Source organism: Anguilla rostrata, chromosome 14 (assembly GCF_018555375.3).
Source record: "Anguilla rostrata isolate EN2019 chromosome 14, ASM1855537v3, whole genome shotgun sequence".
NCBI classification, from domain to species: domain Eukaryota; kingdom Metazoa; phylum Chordata; class Actinopteri; order Anguilliformes; family Anguillidae; genus Anguilla; species Anguilla rostrata.
In genome coordinates this window covers 820,804-832,236 of record NC_057946.1, presented here as the reverse complement: position 1 = coordinate 832,236, position 11,433 = coordinate 820,804, and positions in this window count along the sequence as shown.

Below are 11,433 nucleotides of genomic sequence, written 5' to 3'. Positions count from 1 at the left end.
GGTTAGATGGGAGTGAATAATGTTTGGGAGAGGTAGCTCTCTCTTTCTCCAGCACTCTCTCCCACACTCTCTCTCTCCCTCTTTTGCTCCTACTCTCCCCCTCTCTCTCTCCCTCTCTCACTCACTCTGTCTCTCTCCCCTCCCTCTTTCTCTCTCTTTCTCCTGCTCTCCCTCCCTCTCCCTCCCTCTATCCCTCTCTCTCTCTCTGTCTCTCTCTCTTCTCTCTCTACCCCCCCCTCCTCCCTCTCTCTCCAGTTGGCAGGGCAATCCTAGGCAGACGATGCGGGGTGTTTTGGTATGTGAGGGGTATCAGAGACACCTGGTGATCGTTGCTATTTCGTTTCCTTAAATTCATGACCTTTCTTTTTCATTTATCCCTCTCTCTGTATTCTTTCTTTTCTCGTTCTTTTTATTTACTTCAGAACAAGTTACGCTGCTGCTCATTATTATCTGCTTGATGTGTGAACATGAAATAAAAATCCCTGTAAAAAACAACACACACACACACACACACTCACACACATTCACACACATACACACATAACACAACACAAAAATACACACACTCACGCACACCACACTGCACAAACACAAACCATAAAGTTGAAAAAGTGTTCCACTACCAACAGCAACAAAAAGAACCTCACAAAAATTGTACCACCACAACAGAGACCTGACACCACGTCCCACCCCCAATGATTCGTAAACTCAACCACCCCCTCCTCTCTCTCAATGCAATACACACACACACACACTCTCCCACATGCTCATTCACACACATATACACACACAATCATATGCACTCGGACAAACACACACATGTGAACACATTCATACAGGCATACACACACACACACACACACCAACACAGACATACAGACACACAAACACACACACACACACACACACACACATACACCAACACAGACAGACAGACACAAAAACACACACACAACACGATGCTTAGTCATGAGTCATTTAATCAGGGGCAGGAAAGTGCTGGGTAGTAGACGGGTAGGAGGGGGCAGTAAGGGGATTTGGGGTGGTACAGGGGTAGGTGGGCAGTAGAGAGACAGCGGGGCAGTAAGGGGGTAGGAGGAGACATTAGAGGGGTGGGAAGGGGCACTAGAAGGATATTGGGTGCAGTAGAGGGGTAGCGGCGCAGTAGAAGGGTATTGGGGGCAGGAGACAGGCATGGGGGCTGGGCGGGGGGTTCTAAGTTTTACGTGTGAGAGATTATACTCATGAAATACAGCCCTGCTCTCAGGCCTGCTGTCTCTGTGCTTTCATTTCCTTTTCACATTGTCAGACGGAATCCGAATCTCCGCTCATTTCCCCCCATGTTACCTGTCCCACAGACAACTTTTATTTTGTGGGGTGGGATGGCCCGTTTCGGCTGGTTTTAACCACTGCCAGGTTATGTCTTGTTTTTCATGCTTGGAGCGCATTTTTCTGTTGGAGATGTTCGTGCGTACGGTCACTGTGGAACGAATGGGACAAACGGTCTGTCAAGGATGAAGTCGGCCATTTTAATCACAGAAAGCACCCCCAGAGTACGTGACACCCTTCCCACAATCCTCCTCTAAGCAGCAGTTATGCTCTTTCCCCCTTTTCCCCCATTTTGGAATACCCAATCATATTAATGGGCACTCGCTGCTGGAACCGGTGCTATCGGTTTGGGAGAGCACAGCATGAGCATGTGATTACCTCAGAAGCATGCTGTGACCAACATGGCTTCTCAGCACACCACAGTTTGTAGGCTGGGCTCGCAAAGAGATGCAATGGAGGGAAACAGCTCACACGCTGCCTAACAGGCAGACTTGCAGGCACCTGGCCAACCAGCAGGGGGCACTAGAGAGCGATGAGATGTGGATCCCTTTCGTCTGACCCCTCCCTAACGTTGCCCTGAGGGGCTAGCATCCGCAGTGGGCACCGGCCCAGTCGGGATCCGATCCTGGACAGTGGGGCCTTGACCCGATGAGTCATCCAGCAGCCTGCACCGGTCAGTGTTGATCTTCTCTTAACCCTTTACCGTGTAACAAATGTGTGGTTAGAACGTTTTTAACTGAACATTCCAATGCTGCTGTAACAACCACTACTGCTGACTGAAACTAATCGAGTTCTAGAACACCGACTTAGAATTTTGAAAACATTCCAGAAGATTCTTTTTACTCTTCAAAGGGTTAAGGACCGCCATCTGCCCCAGGACCTGTGTGATTTGCCTGTCCCGTTGGTTCTGCCTGTCACTGAGCCTTGCCAAAATTCCCAACCGGCCATTTAAGCCGGGGGCGGGGGGGGACCATAAGAGGTTGGCTTGAGCTGAGAGGGGAGGGGGTGGGACAGCTGGAGGAGGTGGGTGAGTGAGAACATCTGCTGCGGTCCGTAAGCCTGAGAATCGTGTTGATTTCATTAGTGCAGAGCAAGGGAACCCTCAACCCTCCTCAGAGCTGAGGTACACCGAACCTATCGATGCCCGCTTCTGTGACTTTTAACACATCTCCCTGTGCCCACAGAGGAACTGCAGGACACCTGTATGTGCCTGCCACCTCCGACCGCGAAATCCGACTGCGTTCTGCTATGATGGAGACGTCCCGCATGCTCTGTCAAACCCAGATAGGTTACCTGAGCTCACTGGCCAGGACCAGTCCTCCATGAGTTAGCAAAAAGCCTCCATCTGCTGCCGCACAACCACATTATGACCCGCTTCCTGTGTTAGGCACTTCCTGCCAACAAGGGGAGCACAATGCTTGGGGACTCATTTTAAAAGCATCTCACCCTCCCCCCAGCTGGTACAGAACCAGGGAAAGCAGCTTTTAAGTACTCTGGACTAAAAAAGCTGAAATGGTCTGTAGAGCAAACGTGGTCTGGTTATGTTAAGACCATTCTCAAATTTGAATGCTTAAGTTAATAATATTATAACTGAGGAGTGAATGTGCTTTTAATCTGATTGCCCAATGTATATAGCTGCATTACTGAGCTGTGCCGTTCTCACCTTTTCATGTAATCTTGTCTTTGAGATTGTATGTACACGTCAGGTCCCTCTTAGAAAGAGACACGGACCTCAGTTGTGTTTTCCTGGCAAAGTAAAGCTGATTGGCTCCTTCTCAGAGGTTTTGAGTCTGTCTACAGCTGATGGGAAGTGGTGCTAAGGTAAGGGCTAGCATTTATATTTCCTTCTATACTGTAGTAGCTCTACCAACATGACCACATGAGCACATAAACGATCCACACAAACAAGCTCTCTGCTGTACATTTTCATACAGCCTATGAAATACCCAGCCGTTGTGCTCTCTCACGTTGATTCAGGATTTCAGATTCTCGATATTGCGCGTTTGCGTCGAATCCTAATCACACTCAGATGTCCGAATGAAGTCTTCCTTGAGGAAAACACTTTTCGCCGCACAAGAAAACAATTTGCTGAATGTTTTGATGAAGTGGATATTCTGTTTCTTCTCAGCGCCATTTCAGAGACAGTGTTGTGCTGCAGGATGTGTCCGGGCATGTAGGCGGTTGTGACTGATTATATTTATTTTTCCTTTTATTGACCCAACTGTGGAACTGGTATTGGTGTGTGACCAAAATCCTACTCTTAGTGTGTGACCAAAATCCTACTCATAGTGTGTGACCAAAATTCTACTCTTAGTGTGTGACCAAAATCCTACTCTTAGTGTGTGACCAAAATTCTACTTAGTGTGTGACCAAAACTACTCTATGAACTACTATAGTGTGTGACCAAATTCTACCTTAGTTGGCAATCTACCTTAGTGTGACCTTTAGTGTGTGACCAAAAGGCTATAAACTGACACTGGCAAATAAGACTGTTCTGTTTTCAGGTACATTCTAAAATTAAATGTCTGCTGTTATTTTATGTATGTTTTCCTTAGTACAGTAAATTGATAAAATCAATGGCGCTATTAACTGTATTTGCTGGAGTAATTTCTGGAGTAATGTACAATACATTGTGTGGGTCCTGCCATCCATACTCGTATCTAAATAATGCATCAATTATTTTTTGGATGAATAAATTACGAAAGACTTTTTCTGTAAAGACGCAATATCTTATTTAATATATTTAAGTTACAGTGTCCCCAAATGCTACTAATTTTCTGACAGCAACAACAGTAAAACTTTGCATTGCATTCTGGGTAAAGAAGCAGTGCGGAAAAGCGAATCTCTTACTGATGTTGCATTGTGTTGTTAAATGCTTAATATGTCCAGGGTACAGGACAACCACAGGCACATTTCATGAGACCCTGCATTGTTTTGGTTTTGTATTTTAGGATTTGGATGAGAACAGAGGAGCTTGGAGTTGGACACAGGTTTCCTGTGAGTTTCCTTCCTCACAGGTGAGGGTTTCCTTACTCTTTTGGTCCCCATCAGTTCTGCCCTGTTGACTTGGGTCTCTGGTTGTGCTTAATTTTTTTTTTACTCTGTACTGAAAAAGGGTTATTTCTGTTCAACTTGTAACTGATGCTCATTAAGTTATTTTATTATAACGAACTTAGTCATAATGCCACCTGTACAGAGGCAATAGCCTCCATTTTGTGAGTCGGGAAGCAGCAAATCAAAAGGAATAGTGTGTTTATGCATTTCACACAATTGAAAGTCAGGCTTATGTATTTATTTATTTATTACAGGAGACAGACTTTTGAAATTCTGAGTATGTTTTGCAGACTTTTCCGTTCTGATGTTTATGCAAAGGCGTGAGGACTGACAGTAATTATTGATTAAAGATTGTAAATCATGTCCTCTTGTGTTATCTTAATTAAAAATGCACATTTGTTACTGTTATTGGCAAGCATTTTAAAACCCTTGTAATCTCCTAAAAGCAGCAACCAGTTGACAGATTATTCAATTAGATAAACAATACGATAGGTCTCCCTCCCGAGATGTTTATAGAAAATGTTTGAAGCTTAAGAGAGAATTAAACTAAGTACAGAAATCGAAAGCCAGCTAATCAGGATGAAGTCATAATTCCATGAACAGGGCAAAAAAACAAAACACTGGAAACTTCTGGCTCAGCTGTTGCATCATCCTAAAGTTCATGATTGTGCTGCCTCTTACAGAGTCAGGGTTAGTCACATCGGACCAGGGTTATATTAAACAAAAACTAAACCAGCATACTCCAATAGACCCCAAAGGAATAGAAGATTTATTTTAAAATAGGGTGGTCTCATCAATGCATTTAGGGAAATCATTCAGGACAGATCTGACTTTCACAAAAATAATCTGAACTTTCTCCCGTTGGGCAGTATGTGTGTTTTTATCTGGCCTGCTTCACTGTTAGTGAATAAAGATAAGGACCACCTGGAACGTAACTCAAAGCTCCAAATCTCCCTGCTTAATGCTGACGTTAAGATCCTGGCACAGGTTCAGGCACGTGGATTTGAATCCATTATTCCTACTGTTTTTCTTGGTCAAACAGGATTTATTATATTTATTATGGAATTTATTTTCCAACTTTAGGTACCTATTAACATATTATTTAAGCAGCTTCCTCAAAGCCCAATGTTCATGTCTTCGGAAGGCCTTGGATTGGGTACCATAGCCGGCTCCCTGCTTATTCCTTGCTGCAATGCTAACTAATGTGACCCTCTTTGATTACTTCCTGTTACAATACAACTGATTACTTCTCGTTACATTATGTTTGATTAGTTCCTGTTACATTACGCTTGATTACTTCCTGTCACATTACATTTGATTGCTTTCTGTCATATTACATTTTATTACTTCCTGTTACATTACATTTGATTACTTCCTGTCACATTACATTTTATTACTTCCTGTTACATTACATTTGATTACATCCTGTTACATTACGTTTGATTACTTCCTGTCACATTACGTTTGATTACTTCCTGTTACATTACATTTTATTACTTCCTGTTACATTACGTTTGATTAGTTCCTGTCACATTACGTTTGATTACTTCCTGTTACATTACATTTTATTACTTCCTGTTACATTACATATGATTACTTCCTGTTACATTACGTTTGATTACTTCCTGTTACATTACGTTTGATTACTTCCTGTTACATTACGTTTGATTACTTCCTGTTACATTACGTTTGATTACTTCCTGTTACATTCCGTTTGATTACTTCCTGTTACATTAAGTTTGATTACTTCCCGTTACATTACGTTTGATTACTTCCCGTTACATTACGTTTGATTACTTCCTGTTACATTACGTTTGATTACTTCCTGTTACATTAAGTTTAAATTACTTCCCGTTACATTACGTTTGATTACTTCCCGTTACATTACGTTTGATTACTTCCTGTTACATTACGTTTGATTACTTCCTGTTACATTCCGTTTGATTACTTCCTGTTACATTCCGTTTGATTACTTTCTGTTACATTATGTTTGATTACTTCCTGTTACATTATGTTGGATTACTTCCTGTTACATTACGTTTGATTACTTCCCGCTCCCCAGGAGAATGGCGGTGGAGCCCTGCTCAGTATTTGCCCTTCTCAGACGCTGAAATTCGCGGCTTGCGGAGAGTGTGAGGTTTTATTCAGGAGGGTGTGAAGCAGCTGAGCTTCCTTTGTGTAGACGATCCCCTCTGAGCCAACTTACAGCACAGTGTTTTTATTTCCATCTGGTAGATCTGGTTAAATTTACAGACCTCAGTCTTTAATTTGATCAGTTAAACTTATACAGTGTGTAATTATTGCAATATAGCACAATAAGAACTATGTGAACATGAAACTTTTATTCTTCATGGCAAGCATACCTATTTCTGACATCATGTGACTGAAGAGGGTAAATAATTTCTCAAAACCGGGAAAGTGTCTAATTAAGAGAAATGAACAGCTTGTTAAATTTCTGGCATTGCCGTTGCGGTTAGAAGGAAAACCAGCATACCCACACAGGGCTCCCAGGACTGAGTTTGAGAGAAACCAACACAAAGTATATTTTAAAAATTATGTATTATATGACCTCTATCAAAGCTGTAACTTCAGTTATGAGACGCCCGAGAAGCGACGAGGTGCTTTTCAAGGAAGGGAAAACAAAAAACAAACAAAAAAAACAAAACAACTTACAGCAACATTTGTGGAAAAAAAGAGAGAGAAAGAAATGGCAACATGAGACAGCCGCAGGATTTTGTGGGGCCAGATTGTGCCCCTGAATGCGCTGCCGCGGCTCCATTGTCAAACGCTCGAGTTCAGCCGTCCGAGGGGCCTGGGAACACCGCTCCACAGCGCTATTTAACGGAATTCAATCCGTCCCCGCAGAGCCGAATCGCCAACTTACATGTCTGAGTGTCGATTATATCTGCTGAATGAGAGCCCTGAATCCTTCTCTGTTGCTTCAAAGGGGGTGAAATTCTACCTTTTTTTTTCCTAGCGAGGATCAGGTCTTTAGCCGGGTTCTTTATCAGGTGTTTGGCCCTTTGGACTGAAAGGGGCTGTTTCAGGTGGAACCCTTCCAGCCAGCTCTCTCTGCATATTTAACTTATTTAAGCTCTAACCGGATTGGCAGGTTCATTTAAAAACTGGGGAGCAAATAACACTTATCAAAATAATAAATTATTTACACATTTATGGTCTGATTTTCTGGGACCTTTAGCATTTGCAAAACCATCTTGCACACGCAAAACGAATAACACAGCCAGTGATTGGTGCGAACCAAACACAGAGACCAATCACTGGTGATTTTATTGGTTTTGCGTGAGCTAAAATGTTTTGCACATGCTAAAGGTCCTCATAAAACAGACCATTCATTTCACGAACAAAATTATGTGAAATTGCCGCAAACCTGATGTAGTTCACGGAGGCAAGACATATACAGTAATAGAGTGCCATTTGTTCACACAGACGTACTGTGCCAAGATGCAAAAGCACATTCCCACTAATCCCTCGAACAAGCAAGGAACTATTGCACACTAATTAAAGTAAACAATATAGTTTGGAACACGTGACCTCATACTAAAATGGCACCAGTTAATAATAGGAATGACCATATGGCGTATGACATGGTCGTTAAAACACTCAATAGATACATCACTGTACACTAGTATTAGCGCCCCACCAAGGACGTGAACTTGCAACCTCTGGGTTACACATTTAAATGCAAAAATATTGGGACGCAGACGCAATTTTTGTTGTTTTGTATTCTAGCCCATTGGATTTTAAATAAAAGAACAAACATGAGGTTAAAGTGCAGACTGTCAGCTCTTATTTGAGGGTATTTACATCCATATCAGTTCATTTTTTTTGGAATTATAAACTGTTTTATATAAAGTCCCCCACATTTAGGGGAGTAAAAGTAACTGGACAATTTTAACATAATCTGAAATAAAGTTGTCATATTTAGTATGTGGTTGCAAATCCTGGGCAGTCAATGATTGCCTGACGTGTGTGACCCAGAGACATGACCAGACACTGGGTATTTAACCTGGTGATGCTGGGCCTGGCCTGTACTGCAACAGTCTTCAGTTCCTGAGTGTTTATGGGGCATTTTGCCTCTTGTCCTGTTTTAAACAAGCGAAACGCATGTCCAGATGCATTCAGGACAGGTTATTGACTTGGCCAATAAAGATCATTCCACATTATGACCATAAAAAACTTTCCTTGGTTGCTTTCGCAGTGCGTTTCAGGTCATTGTCCTGCTGCAAGGTGAAGTGCCATCCAGTGAGTTTTGAGGCATTTGGTTGGATATGAGAAGATACTTCTGAACACTTCAGAATTAATTCTGCTGCTGCTCTCAACAGTCACACCATCAAAGAAGACAAAAGAGTCAGTTCCAATGGTAGTGATAAGTTCAGAAAAAAACTGCAAAGTTTTTGGCATCCCTAACAGACATTTGCACTTGGAGAAACAAAGATATTATAACAAGACTTAAGATATTATAAGACATTTTACTTCCTTTCATAGAACTGGCAGCTGCGATCTTGCTAAATGTGCAGAGAAACAAGAGATGGCTTGAGATTGCAATAAATAAATAAATAAAATTTAGCCATTCAGCAGTTTCTCGGGCTCTTTAATCTCAGTGCTGCCAGGCCGCTGCCGTCCCTCCAGGGGGTGAACTGTTCTCTGCGGAGCGTTCGCCATTATCTGCGATCACAAAACCACTCAACGCCGCTGAAAGTCTGCGAGTATTTCCTGATGTGCTGGGGACGGATATCTCCCTGCGGAACGCGCGGCCTGCTTCGGTTCTGTTCTGTGTTCTGTGTGCCGGAACTTAGCGGGTTCTGCAACACGGCCACAGACATCATCTGTTCCAGTGACTCCATCATCTGGTCCAGTGACTCCGTCATCTGTGCCAGTGACTCCATCATCTGTTCCAGAGACTCCATCATCTGTGCCAGTGACTCCATCATCTGGTCTAGTGACTCCATCATCTGTGCCAATGACTCCATCATCTGTGCCAGAGACTCGATCATCTGTTCCAGAGACTCCATCATCTGTGCCAGTGACTCCATCATCTGTTCCAGAGACTCCATCATCTGGTCCAGTGACTCCATCATCTGTGCCAGAGACTCCATCATCTGTGCCAGTGACTCCATCATCTGTTCCAGAGACTCCATCATCTGTGCCAGTGACTCCATCATCTGTGCCAGAGACTCCATCATCTGTTCCAGAGACTCCATCATCTGTGCCAGTGACTCCATCATCTGGTCCAGTGACTCCATCATCTGTTCCAATGACTCCATCATCTGTGCCAGAGACTCCATCATCTGTTCCAGAGACTCCATCATCTGTGCCAGTGACTCCATCATCTGTTCCAGTGACTCCATCATCTGGTCCAGTGACTCCATCATCTGGTCCAGTGACTCCATCATCTGTGCCAGTGACTCCATCATCTGTGCCAGTCACTCCATCATCTGGTCCAGTGACTCCATCATCTGTGCCAATGACTCCATCATCTGTGCCAGAGACTCCATCATCTGTTCCAGAGACTCCATCATCTGTGCCAGTGACTCCATCATCTGTTCCAGTGACTCCATCATCTGGTCCAGTGACTCCATCATCTGGTCCAGTGACTCCATCATCTGTGCCAGAGACTCCATCATCTGTGCCAGTGACTCCATCATCTGGTCCAGTGACTCCATCATCTGTGCCAGAGACTCCATCATCTGTTCCAGAGACTCCATCATCTGGTCCAGAGACTCCATCATCTGTTCCAGTGACTCCATCAGCACTCTAATCAGTGCACTGCATCAGAGTCCACCTCCTGAAATCCTTATGAGAGGGGATGCAAACAGTGACGATGAAATGCACAGGCATGGCACCTATTTTACATGTTTTCTATATATATTTAAAACTATATATTAGCATGTATGTCTTGTGCATCTAACACAGGGCCCTAAAACAGCTTACTTCACATTTCAATGGTAAAAATCCAAATGGTAAAAGTGAATTTGTTCAAGCTTAGTATCAATTTGAGTTACTGCATAAGGAGTGATCATTTTTTTTAACCTTGTACAAGCAACTCATTGCTTTGACAAATGACTAGCAGTGCCTGTACAGCGTTATCGAACGCAGGCCGGGGTTTGCGGCCATTTAACGGCTGAATCGCGCTGAATCACGCTCAGCTGAAACAGAATAAGCTTCCCGAGGCTAATGTGGGACTGTGAAAGAGCTGAGTGAATTTACTTAGACGCCTCAGCGATTCTGTCTCTGCGTACCTGTGGTCTGGGATTATTTAAGTGCCTTTTGCTCGTGCACCTGACTGACGGCTGGGTTTTGGCTGATTCTTCCGCTGATTCAGCACGTACTTCCCCCTCTGTCTGATTCAGGCTGAGGTAATTCCATTGGTTATTAACTTCCAGTAAAGAGTTATTACTTTTCCAGTATGTTGCGCAACATTTTGGCCGTACCTTTGCTCATAAAAAGGAAAGTGTTTCGAAACAGAACAATGTGAAAGTGTGACGGCAGCATAAATTTATTTCCCATTTGTAGTGCGTGGTGGGGTGTCTCATAGCGATCGACCTGTGTCAAAACATGATGTCATGTGACAGAACTATGTCATAGTGTAATGGCAGACATAATTTGGGCAGATTAACATTAAGGACTATTAACATGCCAACAAATTGAATCCCTGACGTCCTCCATTTTGTGGGGTATTTCCTAACGCTAACTAGGCGTGGAAACACAGCTGATTCAGACTGATTTTAGACGCGAGTCTGGCTCCCCCCCTTCCCCCTTCCCCCCCTTCATGTGCATGACAGACACGAGTCCGGCTCCCCCCCACCCCCTTGCCTTGTGCGCGACAGGCCCGAGAGTCCGGCTCCAGACCCCCCCCCCAGGCCCGAGTCCGGCTCCCCCATACGCTCCCCCACAGGCCCGAGTCCGGCTCCAGACCCCCCCGGCCCGAGTCAGGCTCCCCCCCCATGCGCTCCCCCCCAGGCCGGAGGCTGTGCCAGCGCTCAGCTGTTCTGCTGCTGGCTCAGGCTGCCTGCAGCGTCATGCTAAACA